Consider the following 16,531-nt stretch of genomic DNA (forward strand, 5'->3'; position numbering starts at 1 on the left):
TGTTGTAATTGTTTTGGCGTGCCACAAATGATTCCCATGTAACATGCTGAACTTAATTGATAAATGTGTGTGCTGTGACTGCTCTACCAGTCGACCATTCTCCTGTCTCTCCCACTTTTCTTGGGCCTCCCTATTCCCTGAGACACAACAAAATTGAAATTAGGCCAATTAATAACCCTACAATGGTCTCTAAGTGTTCAAGTGAAGGGAAGAGTCACATGTCTCTTAGTTTAAATGAAAGACTGGAAATGATTAAGCTTAGTGAGGAAGGCATGTCAAAAGCCATGGTAGGCTGAAAGTTAGGCCTCTTGATCCAAATAGTGAAGTTGTGAATGCAAATCACAAGTTCCTGCAGTAAACTAAAAGGGCTACTCCAGTAAGCACATGAATAATAAGAAAATGAGACAGGCTTTTTGCTGATATGGGAAAGTTTGAGTGGTCTGGGTAGAAGATCAGATCAGCTACAACATTCCCTTAAGCCAAAGCCTAATCCAGAGGAAATCTCTAACACTCTTCTCTTCTGTGGAGACTGAGAGAGGTAAGGAAGCTGCATAAGAAAATTTGGAAGCTAGCAGAGGTTGGTTCATGAGGTTTTTCTTTTTCCTCCCTCCCTCCCTTCCTCCTTTCCATCCTTCCATCCATCCGTCCCGTCCATCCATCTGTCTCTGTAACATAAATGTGCAAGATGAAGCAGCAAGTACTGATGGAGAAGCTGCAGCAAGTTATTCAGAAGATCTAGCTAAGATAAGTGGTAAGATGGCTACACTCAACAACAGATTCTCAATGTAGATGAACACAGCCTTCTTTTAGAAGATGTCATCTAGGACTTTCCTAGCTAAAGAGGAAGAGTCTGTTTCTGGCTTCAAAGCTTTTAAGAACAGGCTAATTCTCTTGTTACAGGCTAATGAAGCTGGCCTCTTTAAGTTGTGCTTACTGACCATTCTGAATATTCTAGGACCATTAAGAAACATGCTAAATCTACTCTACCTGTGTTCTATAAATGGAACAATAAAGTTATGGCAGCACATCTGTTTGCAGTATGGCTAACTGAATGTTTAAAGCCCACTGTTGAGACTTAACTGCTCAGAAAAAAAGGGATTCCTTTCATAATATTAGTACTCATTAACAGTGCTCCATCAGAGCTCGAGTAACAATGTCACTGAAGCTCTGAGATGTACAAGGAGGTTAATGATTTCATGCCTGCTAACACAAGATCAGTTCTGCAGCCTGTGGATCAAAGAATAATTTTGACTTTCAAGTCTTATTGTTTAAGAAATACATTTCATAAAGCTAGAGCTGCCATCGATAGTGATTCCTTTGATGGATCTGAGAAAACTTTCTGGAAAGGATTCGTTTTTCTAGAAGCTGTTAAGAACATTTTCGATTAATGGAAGAAGGTCAAAAGATAAACATGAACAGGAGTTTGGAAGAAGTTGATTCCAAACTTCATGGATGACTTTCGGGGTTCAATACTTTAGAGGAAGAAGTAGCTACATAGGTGTGGAAATAGCAAGAGAAGTAGAATGAAAAGCGGAGCCTGAAGGTGTGACTGAATTGGCTGTAATCTCATAAAACTTGAACAGATGAAAATAGCTTCTTACAGATGAATGGTTTCTTGATAGAATCTACTCCTGGTGCAGATGGTATGAACATTTTTGGTGATAAGACAACAAAGGACTTAGAATTTCACATAAACTTAGTTGATAAAGCAGAAGCAGAGTTTGAGAGGTTTGATTCAAATTTTGAAAGTTCTCCTTGACCGGGCGCGGTGGCTCAAGCCTGTAATCCCAGCACTTTGGGAGGCCGAGGCGGGTGGATCACGAGGTCGAGAGATCGAGACCATCCTGGTCAACAAGGTGAAACCCCGTCTCTACTAAAAATACAAAAAATTAGCTGGGCATGGTGGTGTGTGCCTGTAATCCCAGCTACTCAGGAGGCTGAGGCAGGAGAATTGCTTGAACCCAGGAGGCGGAGGTTGCGGTGAGCCGAGATCGCGCCATTGCACTCCAGCCTGGGTAACAAGAGCGAAACTCCGTCTCCAAAAAAAAAAAAAAAAAAAAAAAAAAAAAAAAAAAAAAAAAAAAAAAAAAAAAAGAAAGTTCTCCTGTGGTGGGTAAAATGCTGTCAAACAGCATCACATGATACAAAGAAATCTTTCATGAAAGGAAAAATCCAACTATGCAGCAAACATCATGGTTGTCTTATTTTAAGAAATTGCCACAGCTAACCCAGCCTTCAGCAACCCACCACCCTTATAAGTCAGCAGCCATGCACATTGAGGCAAGACCCTCCGCCAGCATTGACTCACTGAAGTCTCTGATAATTGTTAGGATTCTTCAGCAATAAAGTGTTTTAAAATTATGATATATACATTTAATAGACCATAGTATAAAAATAACTTTTTTTTTTTTTTTTTTTTTTTGAGACCAGGTCTGGTTCTGTCACCTTGTTGCCTAGGCTGGTCTCAAACTCATGAGCTCAAGCGATCCACCCACCTTGGCCTCCCAAAGTGCTGAGATTACAGGCATGAGCCACCATACATGGCCTAAAAATAACTTTCATATGCACTGGGAAACCAAAAAGGTTGTGAAACTAACTTTATTGGAATATTCATTTTGAGGTGGTCTGGGACTGAACCTACAATATCTCCAAGGTATACCCATATTTCCATTCAATAAAATGTTATTTGGCAATAAAAAGAAATGAAGTTCTGTCCAGGCGTGGTGGCTCATGCCTGTAATCCAAGCGCTTTGGGAGGCTGAGGCGGGCAGATCGCTTGAGCCAGAGTTCAAGACCAGCCTGGAAAACATGGCAAAACCCCATCTCTACAAAAAATATGAAAATTAGCCAGGCGTGGTGGCACACTACTGTAGTAGGCTGAAGTGGGAGAATGGTTTAAACCTGGGAGGTAGAGGTTGCAGTGAGCCAAGATAATGCCACTGTACTCTAGCCTGGGTGACAGAGTGAGACCCTGTCACACACAAAAAAGTAGTTCTGATATATGCTAAAACAATTATGAATTTAAAAACATGATAAGTGAAAAAATTTTTTTAAACATTGTATGATCTAATTTATGTGAAATATCCAGAATAGGTAAATCTGCAGAGACAGAAAATAGATTCATGGTTGCCTAGGGGTGGGAGAGGTTGGAGGGAAATGATAGTGTCCTAAAAAGGACATGAACAGACACCTTTTAAAAGAAGACATACATGTGGACAATAAGCATATGGAAAAAAAGCTTTATTACTGATAATTAGGTGAAACTCAAGCTGGGCGCAGTGACTTATGCCTGTAATTCCAGGACTTTGAGAGGCTGAGGTGGGCAGATCACCTGAGGTCAGGAGTTAAGACCAGCCTGGCCAACATGGTGAAGCCCCATCTCTACTAAAAACTACAAAAATTAGCTGGGCATGGTGGCAGGCTCCTGTAATCCTAGCTACGTGGGAGGCTGAGGCATGAGAATCATTTGAACCTGAGAGGCAGAGGTTGCAATTAGCCGAGATCATGCCACTGCACTCCATCCTGGGTGACAGGGCGAGACTTTGTCTCAAAACAAAACAAAAAACAGAAATGAAAATCAAAGCCACATTAAGATACCATCTCACTCACACCAGAAGGTGGTGATGGGGAATATATATTAGTTCAGTCATTGTGGAAAAACAGTGTAGTGATTCCTCAAAAGAGTTAAAAACAGAACCAGCGTTCAACCCAGCAATCCCATTACTGGGTATATACCCAAAGGAATATAAATTGTTCTACCATAAAAACACATGCACACATATATTGTGAACAATATTGCAGCACTGTTCACCATAGTAGAGACATGCAATCAACCTAAATGCCCATCAATAGTAGACTGGATAAAGAAAATGTGGTACATACACACCATGGAATACAACACAGCCATGAAGGAGGAGGAGATCATGCCCTTGATAGGAACATAGATAGAGCTAGAGGTCATAATTCTTAGCAAACTAACACAGGATTGAAAAATCAAAATATCATGTTCTTACAAGTGGGAGCTAAATGGTGACATACAGACACAGAGGGTAATAATAGACACTGGGGTCTATTTGAGTGTGGTGGGTTGGAGAAGAGAGAGGTTCAGAAAAAAAAGCATTGGGTACTGGACATAATACCTGGGTGGTAAAATAATCTGTACAACAAATTCCTGTGACATGAGTTTACCCATGTAGCAAACCTGCACATGTACCACTGAACTTAAATGTTTAAAAAAACAAAAAACTCCCAGAGAGCAACTGTTGAAAGGATACAGGTTTCTGTCTACAGCCATACCACCCTGAGTGTGCCTGATCTCGTCTGAAAGGATACAGGTTTCTTTTGGGGATGATGGAGTACACTAAAATTGTAATGATTCCAGAATTCTGAATGTATTAAAAATCATTGAATTATATAATTAGGTGAATATGTGACCAAGGAGGAAAAAAATCTGTGTGATGGGTAACTGTAGGTTAACTTTCTTAAAGAGTTTTCTTAGGAATTAATGAGACTAACAACTTTATCTTCTTAAAAGTTGGTGGGGGGACGCATATGAAAAGACTGTTCTGCACTTCTTTTAGTCAACATCTAATAAACTGTTCTAGGTGTTGTGGATACAGATGTGAACAGTATAAACTGTTCTAGGTGTTGTGGATACAGATGTGAACAGGGCAAATACTGTGTCTTCTGTCCTGTAGAAAAGCTACGATTTTTGCATTTCTTTTTTTTTTTTTTTTTTTGGAATTTAAATTGGTTTAATCTTGAAGTGTAATCCAATGAGACTGAAAACTAAACATTTCAAGTCTTGTACCAAATAGTAAAATACTCCAAGGCCTTCAGGATCCTTTGACTGATTTACATCAATAAGAGAACCTATTTTTGATGTGGTAAAAGATATGTGCTCATCTCCAATGACAATTTCAAGCTCCTGTCAGCCAACCCTGTCAGGGGGAGGCCACAAAGCATCATCTTCTTTTGTAATTTCACTGTCATCAATAATTCTCTTCAGTTCTTCCATTACACTCTTGTGCACATAAGCCTCTTTTCTGATCATGACATCATTTTTGTAATTGCTGCTGTTGGCATATCTAAGCTTTCCGTCTGGCCGAAATTCGAACTCCAGAAACTCGTGCCCAAACTTGCCCTTGTGCCCTACGTAGTAGTGCAGGTAGAAATCGCTGGCCATAGACATTTTCGTCCCTGGTAAGCCCGCCGAAAACCGAGACAACGTGTCGCCCGGCGCCTTGCAGTGACCGATTTTTGCATTTCTAACTACAGACCTATAGTGGAGTAGAAACAAAAGTTTTCCCTGGTTATTTCTAGAGGATCCAGGACCTCCTGTACATACCCAGATCCACAGATGCTGAAGTCCCTGATGTAAAATGGTACAGTATTTGCAAAGAACCCGCATGTCTTCCTGTATATATATTTTAAAAAATATATATATTTTTAAAAAAATATTTTTGGCCTGGCGCGGTGGCTCACGCCTGTAATCCCAGCACTTTGGGAGGCCAAGGTGGGTGGATCACGAGGTCAAGAGATCGAGACCATCCTGGTCAACATGGTGAAACTCCGTCTCTACTAAAAATACAAAAACTTAGCTGGTCATGTTGGCGCGTGCCTGTAATCCCAGCTACTCAGGAGGCTGAGGCAGGAGAATTGCCTGAACCCGGGAGGCGGAGGTTGCGGTGAGCCGAGATCGCGCCATTGCACTCCAGCCTGGGTAACAAGAGCGAAACTCCGACTCAAAAAAAAAAAAATTTTTTTTTTTTTTGATACGCGGTTTGTTGAATCCACAGATGTGGAACCCACAGGTAGGGAGGGTCGACTGTAATACAGTTTATTTATTCCCTCCCTCCCTCCTTCCTTCCGTTTTTCTCTTTCTCTCTCCCTCTTCACTCACTTTCTCTCTCCTTTTTCCTTTCTTTTCTCTTTCTCTTTCTTTCTCTTTATCTCTTTCTTTTTGAAATGGAGTCTTGCTCTGTTGCCCAGGCTAGAGTACAGTGGTGCAGTCTCAGCTCACTGCAACCTCCACTTCCAGGGTTCAGGCGATTCTCCTGCCTCAGCCTCCCAAGTAGCTGAAACTATGGGTGTGTGCCACTACACTCAACTAATTTTTATTTTTAGCAGAGACAAGTTTTCACCATGTTGGCCAGGCTGGTCCCAAACTCCTGACTTCAAGTAATCCACCCGCCTCAGCCTCCCAAAGTGCTGGGATTATAGGCGTGAGCTACCATGCCAGGCCACAATTTTAAATTATATTCAGTAATACGAAAACTAAGCAAGGGGATATGGTAAGGAATTAGGATGGGGAGTTAGTGATTAAACTGCTGGCCCACGTGCAATTGAGGTCTCTCTCTCAGAAAGTAACATTTAAGCTGAAGACTGAATAACAAGTAGCCAACCATGCAGAGAAACTGGTTTAAGGCCACAGAGCAGGAGTATCATAAGCAGAGCAAACAGCAGGGCCTTGGTGTGGACCTGAACTTAGGATTTTTAAGGGGTACAGGGCTTTCCAGTGGGTTGGAAGTGTTGAGTGACAAAGCACAAGTGACAGCAGGAAGCTATTGCAATAGTTCAGGTGAGAAGTGTGTTGGCTTGGACTGGTATGGTAATAACGGAGACAAATTAAGTAGACAGATTTTGTGTAAATTTTAAGGTTTAGGTTTAACAAGACTTGATTGTAGGGAATGAGAAAGAAAGGAATCAAATTTTGTCTGGCACATTAATGTGGATCTGTTTTCTAAGATGAGGAACATGACGGGGGAAGGGGGACAATTAACATGAAAAAATACTCAGTCTTAAGAACATATGGTAGACTCCGTGTCCTTCAGCTCAGAATCCCGTCATTGACTTAAACAATGGATTCTTTGTTTACCTGTCATGTTCATAAAAAGTAAACTTTGGCAAGAGTGCAAAGAAATAGTTCTCATATAGTTGGGAATTTAAACTGGTGTGGCTCTTGGGTCAATTGCGACCGATACCTATCAATTTTAAATATGCTAGATTGTGAAGTGTATGCATTTATCAAGTATGCTTGCCCAAGTAAGTAAAGATGAATGTTGATGGGTGTTCACTGCTTTATTTGTAGAAGAAATAAAAACAACTGGAAACAGCCTGAATGCATATCGGTAGAGAAATGAGTCGAGATCACACAATTGCATTCCAGCCTGTGCAACAGAGCCAGACCCTGTCTCAAAACAAACAAAAATTGACCATTGTCCTTATAGTAGAATCTTAGAAGTACTGAACTACTTCTGAATGTTTGTACTTAGGTATAAACATACTCTTAAAACATATGACCAAATAGCATCCCAGAAGTTTTTTTGCTGAATTATTTTCTTAAAAGAAGACAGCTCATCTTTAAATGTACTACTTTAAATATGTATCGTGAATTTCTTTGTCAGCCATACCCAGATTTTAATTCCTTAAAATTATCTGAAATGTTTTTGAGTAGTTTGCTATAAAAATTTTTTAATGCCATTAGTTATACGTGCTTATTCAATTGTTTTTGATGACTTTCAGTTTTTCTCCATATTTCTTAATACCTTCGTGCAGCTGTAATTTTGCCTTATATACAACTTACTCTCTTTCCCCAACCACTTAGCATTCTCCTTTGTCATATGCTGAGGTATGTATTTTAATGGCTAAGTTTGGAGTCCATTTTGAGGGAATTTTTACAGTTGATTGCATTGTGATAGGTATCTTTGTAGGTAAATATTTCTTAGCATTTATGAGTTTTTAGAGAGATTCTTATAATAGAATTACCAACTTGAAGAGTTTTTATATTTTAAAAATTCTTGACGGGTGAATTCTTGACAGGGATACTATCCTTCTGTTGTTCCCTCAGCAGTTGGAGAGTCCTGCCTTACCATATACATAGAGAAGAAAAAGATTACCATACCGTTGAATATTGTAACTGTAATTTTTCAGGTTTGGTAAGCAGAATTCTCATTTTAATTTCCATTTTCTTTATAAGTAGAATAATTACTTTTTCTGTTAGTCTTTTAAATCTTTTTACTATTTTGAATTTCCTGATATCTTTCTCACAGCTACGGGGTGGAAACTTGAAACTGTCTTAAAAGACAATTGCAGGCCGGGCGCGGTGGCCCAAGCCTGTAATCCCGGCACTTTGGGAGGCCGAGGCGGGTGGATCACGAGGTCGAGAGATCGAGACCATCCTGGTCAACATGGTGAAACCCCGTCTCTACTAAAAATACAAAAAATTAGCTGGGCATGGTGGCACGTGCCTGTAATCCCAGCTACTCAGGAGGCTGAGGCAGGAGAATTGCCTGAACCCAGGAGGCGGAGGTTGCGGTGAGCCGAGATCGCGCCATTGCACTCCAGCCTGGGTAACAAGAGCGAATTGCAGTTCTTTCCTTGTTGCAAAGTTAAAGGTTTGTAGTGTGTTAATTCATTGTCTACTAGTTCCTAATGAATAAAATCCCTTGGGGAAAATGCTTTAAGCCAGGCTTAGGGCAGCACACATCCTTAGTAGCAACTTTAACTTTTTAAAATGTTAATGAAGGCTAGGAATAGTAATCATCTTGAATTTACACCTGTGCAATTCAATGTCCCTAAGTATAGAGGGGAGTGTTTGTGCTTGGTGTGTGTGAATCTAAATTTAGAATAGCTGTGAAACCAGCCTGAACCTACAACTTCCTTACATTCTTTCCCAATGAACACAGAAATACAAACTAACTGTAAGTGGTCTTTTCATGCAGATTGATTGAAGTTAGTTTTTACTACTGGACAAAATGTAGCTTAGGTAACTTTTTGTTCCAAACAGAAATGCAAAGGAGAGATCAGATTTATTTCAGGTAATCTTTTTTTTTTTTTTAAAGGAAAATAACATTTAAAACGAGAGGCCTCTGTAAACAATCCAGAGTTTAAAGCACATCAAGTGTAGTGCTTAGAAAAGTATAACAAAATTATTTTTAGAGTATTCTTTCTTTTAGCGTATTTCTCTTTCTAGAGGACAATAAGTACAGGCTTACTGATGTAAAGGAAAAACCACAGGATAAGAACTCACTCTTAAAGAGGGCAAAGATATAAACTGAAAATTGGTAGCTACTGGCTTTTTTTTTTTCTGTCTGAAAAAAATGTTTCAACCTTCTAATTAAATTAGATTAACTTTGCAAATGATATTAACAAATATCCGAAAAGCATACTTACCCAAGGAAATTCTAACTAGTGCTCCCCCGTTAATCCAGAAACCACCTTATTCTGTTTACTGATTTCTCTTTGCTTCCTAGCACTTCACTCACAATTACACTTTATCACTTAAACCATTCTCAGTTTTTTTCTACCGCTACACTAGTAAGCCCAAGAAGACAAGAGCTGTAGCTGTTTTTCTTTTTTTCTTATCATATCCTGTTTGCCTGGCTAGTACCTGACACTCAAGATTCTCATTTATTAAGTAGCGTATATTTTAATCTATCATATTGGCAGAACTTAAAGTTGAGTAGTACCAGTGTTGGTAACAGTGTTCACAAATGCATCGAAAATGGTATAAAAGGAGTATCTCAAACTGTTCAGAGAAAAGAGTAGGATTGAGGACAAGGAATGCTACGGAGATATGACAGTGATCGTTGTTTACTTTTTGCTTGTGTTTGTATACCTTTCTGAGATGGAGTTTTGCTCATGTGGCCCAAGCTGGAATGCAGTGGCTCAATATTGGCTCACCAAAACCTCCGCCTCCTGGATTCAAGTGATTCTCCTGCCTCAGCCTCCTGAGTAGCTGGGATCACAGGCATGCACCACCACACCTGGCTAATGTTCTGTTTTTAGTAGAGATGGGGTTTCTCCATGTTGGTCATGCTGGTCTCGAATTCCTGACCTCAGGTAATCTGCGCACCTCAGTCTCCCAAAGTGCTGGAATTATAGTCATGAGCCACTGCACCTGGCCAATACTTTAAAAAATAAAATGGAATTTTACAATATAATTGTATAAAGGGCATGGTGGGGTAAGGGCTTGGGTTTTGAATGGGATCTGAGTGCTTAGCTGTGTGATCTTGGTCAGATTGCTTCACCTCTTCTTTTCTGTGACTTCAGTGCTTGTAAAATGGATGTAATGCCTTTTCTCCATGGTGTTGTTTTGAGGAATATGGTGATAGTTGTACGTTGCCTAGCTCCTTTTGGACTTCAAAAACAAGTTTTCTGCTCTTTTTCTCCCTTGAAAAATAGAGAATATGATTTTCATTCAAATTTTGAAAGTCGTCTTCTGCATAGTACCATCCCCATCTGCTGGAATGTCCAGGCTTTGCCACTGAAAGCTTAACTGTTGGTTGTTTCTTGATCAGAGTCTGGATTACTTCCACTTTGGAAAATGTGTTCTAGTTTCCAAATGTAGATATGTTGCATCATTTTGTCTGAATAAATGAGTACCTTTATGGGGGTAGAGGGAACTATGCAGAGATGAGCTCTTAAGGCTTCTGGAATTAGCACTGTGGAAAGGGTCTTTCTACTGTGAAATAAAGGGCTTGCACTAAATGGACTCCAAAGTCCTTATTTTTAATGTTTTGTTGCTTGTTTAAATGATCCTTTTTTCATTTCATTTAATTCCTGATGTCAAATTTGAAATATAATATGGGCTTTTAGCTGCAAAAAATACTCATTTATTTAGGGAATGTTAAGTTACCTTGCCCAGTTTAATAGCTTGCATTTTTTTTCTTGTTACAATATGTTCTCTGTTAAAAAAAAAAAAAGACAAATTGGGGGGAAAAATCGTGTCATCTTACTACCCAGAAGTGACTATTGTTAACATTTTGGCATATCTCTCCAGTTTTTGTTCAATCATGTATTTAATCAGTCTTTTTGAACACACTACCTGTTTATCTTTTATCTGTGTTAATTTTTATATCTTTTTTCAAGGTTACGTAGCACTTTACTGTGTAGATAGATGCATTATGGGATTTTTTTTTTTTTTTTTTTTTTTTTGAGATAGAATCTCTCTCTCACCCAGGCTGGAATGCCGTGGCACCATCTTGGCTCACTGCAACCTCTGCCTCCCAGGGTCAAACAATTCTCCTGCCTCAGCCTCCAGAGTAGGTGGGATTACAGGTGTCCGCCATCACCCCTGACTAATTTTTGCATTTTTAGTAGAGACGGGGTTTCACTATGTTGGCCAGGCTGGTCTCAAGCTCTTGACCTCAGATGATTTGCCCTCCCTGCCTCCCAAAGTACTGGTATTACAGGCATGAGCCATCGCGCCTGGCCTGCACTGTGGGATTCTTAACCTGGATACATGGATAGAATTCGGGGGGTCCAATAATTTAGACAGGTAAAAACTTGTATTTTTATATTCAGTGATGTTTAGCTGAAACATAGCATTTCTTTCAACTGTAAGTTTAGGCAACAAATCACAATAGTAGCAGGACCTAATAATTTGGTATCCATAGGATGATCAGACAATTCATATTGATTCCTTTCCAGTCATTGTATATATCTTGACATTATTTCAATATTATTACTATTTTATATGTTTTGAAACATTTTTCTTAGAATGTTTCTGTAGGTTTTAGCAGACCGCCAAATGGTTCAAGATACAAAAAAAGGTTAACCTCTGGCATTCAGTCTTCATATTTTGGAGTTTGTTTAAATAGGTGTCTATTTCATATACCAGTAAGAAGTACTTGAAGTTAAAGCTTTTGCCTACATCCGTGATTATTGGACATAGAATACATTTCTAAAAGTAGAATTTATTTATCAAAGAATAACTATCTTTTGAAGCTTTCAATATTTTCGTCAGATTTCTCTCCGGAAATGTACTAATTAGTACATTTCTCTCCGGAAATGTACTAATTTACTCTATATGAAAATGCACTGCCCTTCTGTTTTAAATAACTGAAGGGACGGGTTTAGTACACAGCTCCGTGGGACCTGAGTGCAGAAAAGGGATACTTTGCTAACTTACTGATAAGACAGGTCTGAGTAGGTTATGTATGAGTGCAGATCTGGGTCTAGAAAGTGTCTCATGGTGGGAGAGAGGTCGGGGGAGCAGGTTGCTCCCTGGATTTGAGATGAACAAATATCTCACTTCTGCCTTTTAGTAGCTTTGTTGTTTACGGCCATCTCTGAGCCTTGTGTGCTTTCTAGTTAAAAAAAAAAAAAAGTGGGGGGCGGTGTGTGGCAAGGAATTTCACAAGGTGGTATAAACTGCTTTCCTGCTTGCTTTTGTGGCTGACTTTCTCATCTGGTGCCAGGACATTAAGGGCTTTTGTACCAGAGATTTTTTTTTTTTTTTTTTAGACGGAGTTTCGCTCTTGCTACCCAGGCTGGAGTGCAATGGCACGATCTTGGCTCACCGCAACCTCCGCCTCCTGGGTTCAGGCAGTTCTCCTGCCTCAGCCTCCTGAGTAGCTGGGATTACAGGCACGCGCCACCATACCCAGCTTATTTTTTGTATTTTTAGTAGAGACGGGGTTTCACCGTGTTGACCAGGATGGTCTCGATCTCCTGACCTCGTGATCCACCCGCCTCAGCCTCCCAAAGTGCTGGGATTACAGACTTGAGCCACCGCGCCCGGCTTTGTACCAGAGATTTTTATCCTGCATGCTGTAGTTACTTGTTTGGTGTATCCTTGCTAAAGGACCTGAATTACACAGAACACTCTGGTTTGTAAACAATCAAACACCCAGTTAGAACTTACTTTAGTAAAATGTGGTATATGTTGGAAGGCTGTTGATATAAAGCTCACTGAATAGGAAGGAATCACTGGAAAGCTGGGGATACTGAATTTGTGGCCTCCAGTTTTGTCTATTTCTGTCTTTCCTCTGCTCGTTTTCCAGTGTGAGTTTCATTATCTCCTTTTACAGAGTTGCCTGTTCTGAGAAGGAGTATATGCTTACATCCTTTGGCATCATGGACAATCCTGAAGAATGGTTCTTCCACTATCTACAGTTAGAAAAATCTCAAGGAAAGATACCCAGCTAGTTTGGCTTAAGTCATGCCCATATGTGGACTGGTCTCTGTAGTCATGGGGTTGGGTAATTCTTGCTTAGCTTGAGTCAAATGCTTACTTGTGGGACCATTACTGTAACCAGGGAGGTGGAATCCTGCAAGAAGATGCCATTGCCTTTAGGACCACTTGGATGGCAATTCAACAAAAGCAATTTAAAAAAAACCTGGTATTGGGGAGATTTTTTTAAAACATTGGGGATTCATGAATTAGGCAACAGGAATCTTCCAAAATTTGTGTACAACCTAATTTTTTAAAAAACATATGCCACAATGATATACTGGTTTATACACTATTAGCATGGCCATTATTAAAACTAAATATAAATTGTAGGCAAGGATATGGAGAAATTAGAACATATGTGCATTACTGGTGAAAATGTAAAATGGTGCTGCTGCTGGGGAAAATAGTGTGGTGCTTCCAAAATAATTAAACATAGAATTACCATATGATCCAGCAATTCTCCTTCAAGGTATACACAGAAAAGAATTGAAAGCGAGGACTTGAACGTATATTTTTATGTTAGGGTTCATAACAGTACTGTTCACACTAGTCAAAAGGTGAAAGAGGAAACAACCCAAATGTCCATCAGTGGATGAATTGGATGGATGGATAAACAAAATGTTATGAACATTGAAATATTAGCAGCTTTAAAAAGGAAACCTGGCGCAGTGATGCACACCCATAGTCCCAGCTACTTGAGAGGGTGAGGCAGGATAGAGTGAGGCAGGAGTCTGGGGCCAGCCTGGGCATCGTAGCAAAATCCTGTCAATGAATGAATGAATGAATGAATGCAGGGCAGTGGCTCATCCCTATAGTTCCAACACTTTGGGAGGCCTAAGCAGGTGGATCGCTTGATCCCAGGAGTTCAACAACAGCCTGGGCAGCATAAGGAGACCCTCATCTCTAAAAATTTAGGCAGGCTGGTGACATGCACCTGTGGTCCCAGCTACTTGAGAGGCTGAGGTGGGAGGATTACTTGATGCTGGGAAGACCAAGGCTGCAGTGAGCCATTATTGTGCCACTGCATCCTAGCCTGGGTGGCAGAAGGATACCCTGTCTCAAAAAAAAAAAAAAAAAAAAAAACAGGGTAGGGGGACGTACCACAACGTGGATGAACCTTGAAGGTGTTATGCTAAGTAAAATAAGCCTGATACAAAGGACAAATACTGTATGATTCCACTTACGAGGTCCCTATGATAGTCAAATTTATAGAGACAAAGTAAAACAATGGTAACCAGGGTCTAGGAGGAGAGGGTAGTGGGGAATTGGTGTCTAATGGTACAAAGTTTTAGCTTAGGGTAAAAAAAGCTCTCGAGGTGAATAGTGGTAATGGTTGCACAAAAATGTGAATATACTAATGCCTCTGAATTGTATGTGCAAAAATGATTAGAATGGTAAATTTCATGTGTATTTTACCACAGTAAAATTTTTAGTACAGTGTACCCCTTGCATACTTAACTTGGTATGTACATTTTTTTAATAAGTGGAAACAGATTTACAATCATAGATTTGACACCTACTAATCTATTTTAAAATATGTAAACCAGTTCTTTTAAATAGTGGGAAACTTTTCTATTATTTGTTTTCTACTATTATTTGTAGTCCACATCTCCCACTGAGTTTTATCCTAATGTAATATTTTATGCTTGAGAGTCTTGTTTATCACACATCATACTTCTCGGTAACAACAAAAGTATGTAAACTGAAATTTTAAATTATTTCCTGTATCTCAAAGATGGTAAGTATACTGGATTGCTATGACAATTGGTAGGGCAATTAAGACAATTTAAATGTTACAAATCTTGATAAAGTTTTATTCTTTAATAACTGTTTATTGGAAGTGCTTGCTTTTATTGTTGTTGTTGTTGTTTTAAGACAAGGTATCTGTCACCTGAGCCAGAGTGCAGTGGCACAATCAGGACTCATTGCAGCCTCAGCCTCCTAAGTAGCTGGGACCACAGAAGCACGCCACCATGCCCTGCTATTTTTCTTATTTTTTGTACATACGGGGTCTCCCTGTATTGCCCAGGCTGGTCTTGAACTCCTGGGCTAAAGTGATCTTCCTGCTTTAGCCCCCTAAAGTGTTGGGATTACAGATGTGAGCCACCACACCTAGTCTGAAAATGTTTTTTAATGACATAAATATAAATTGAGACCTTTTTAGTAGAGGTGGGGTTTCGCCACATTGGCCAGGATGGTCTTGATCTCTTGACCCTGTGATCCACCAGCCTCGGCTTTCCAAAGTGCTGGGATTACAGGCGTGAGTCACTGCGCCTGGCCCAAATTGAGACCTTTTAAAAACTCATGTAATTTTATAAATACCTGGTGGGGAGATACCATGATCACGAAGGTGGTTTTCCCAGGGTGAGGCTTATTCATTGCACTCCAGATGTGCTGACCCCTGCAATTTCCCCAAATATGGGAAACTCAGCTGCATAATTTGTGGTAGTGGGGGACTGCATTCTCGCTTTCCTCTTTTTTTTTTTTTTTCCTTTTTTTATTTAAAAAAAGGAAAAAAGGCTGGGCGCGGTGGCTCAAGCCTGTAATCCCAGCACTTTGGGAGGCCAAGGTGGGTGGATCACGAGGTCAAGAGATCGAGACCATCCTGGTCAACATGGTGAAACCCCGTCTCTACTAAAAATACAAAAAATTAGCTGGGCATGGTGGTGCGTGCCTGTAATCCCAGCTACTCAGGAGGCTGAGGCAGGAGAATTGCCTGAACCCAGGAGGCGGAGGTTGCGGTGAGCCGAGATCGCGCCATTGCACTCCAGCCTGGGTAACAAGAGCGAAACTCCGTCTCAAAAAAAAAAAAAAAAAAAAGGAAAAAAAAAAAAAAACCACACACATATAATTTTAAGACCGAGCACAGTGGCTCATGCCTGTAATCCCAGCACTTTGGGTGGCTGAGGCAGGTGGATCACCTGAGGTCAGGAGTTCAAGACCAGCCTGGCCAACATGGTGAAACCCTGTCTCTACTCAAAATACAAAAATCAGCTGGGCATTGTGGCATCTGTGTGTAATCCCAGCTACTGGGGAGGCTGAAGCAGGAGAATTGTCTGAGGCCTGGGAGGTAGAGGTTGCAATAAGCCGAGATCTTGTCCAGTCTGGATGACAGAGTGAGACTGTCTCAAAACAAATAACAACAACAGAAAAGTAATTTTGGGTGACTGACTTACTGCTGGAATGACTTGGGATTTTCTTTTCTCTTTTCTTTTTTCTTTTTCTTTTTTTTTTTGGATACAGAGTCTTGCTCTGTCACCCAAGCTGGAGTGTAGTGGCATGATCTTGGCTGACTGACTGCAACCTCCGCCTCTCTGGCTCAAGCGAGTCTCCTGCCTCAGCCTCTTGACTAGCCGGGACTACAGGTGCATAACACCACGCCCAGCTATTTTTGTATTTTTAGTAGAGATGGGGTTTCACCATGGCTGGTGTCGAGCTCCTGACCTCCAGTGATCCACCTGCCTTGACCTCCCAAAGTGCTGGGATTATAGGTGTGAGCCACTGTGCCCATCCAATTTGGGATTTTTAACACTGTATGTATACATTTTGTTTCCATAGGTTTGTGCCCTG

The 16,531-nt window shown here is 40.3% G+C and overlaps 1 protein-coding gene, 1 non-coding gene and 1 pseudogene across 9 annotated transcripts in view; 2 read left to right on the plus strand and 1 right to left on the minus strand.

The window, feature by feature from the left end:
* CPEB1 (cytoplasmic polyadenylation element binding protein 1) overlaps positions 1-16,531 on the plus strand; it is a 111,236-nt gene that overhangs the window by 58,964 nt on the left and 35,741 nt on the right. The window lies entirely within an intron of this gene.
* LOC101027919 (protein mago nashi homolog 2 pseudogene) lies at positions 4,715-5,247 on the minus strand (annotated as a pseudogene).
* Positions 15,276-15,438, plus strand: LOC120368135 (U1 spliceosomal RNA). The gene has a single exon (XR_005582340.1). It is a non-coding gene; the product is annotated as a U1 spliceosomal RNA (small nuclear RNA).

This window comes from Saimiri boliviensis, chromosome 5, assembly GCF_048565385.1.
Source record: "Saimiri boliviensis isolate mSaiBol1 chromosome 5, mSaiBol1.pri, whole genome shotgun sequence".
NCBI classification, from domain to species: Eukaryota; Metazoa; Chordata; class Mammalia; order Primates; family Cebidae; genus Saimiri; species Saimiri boliviensis.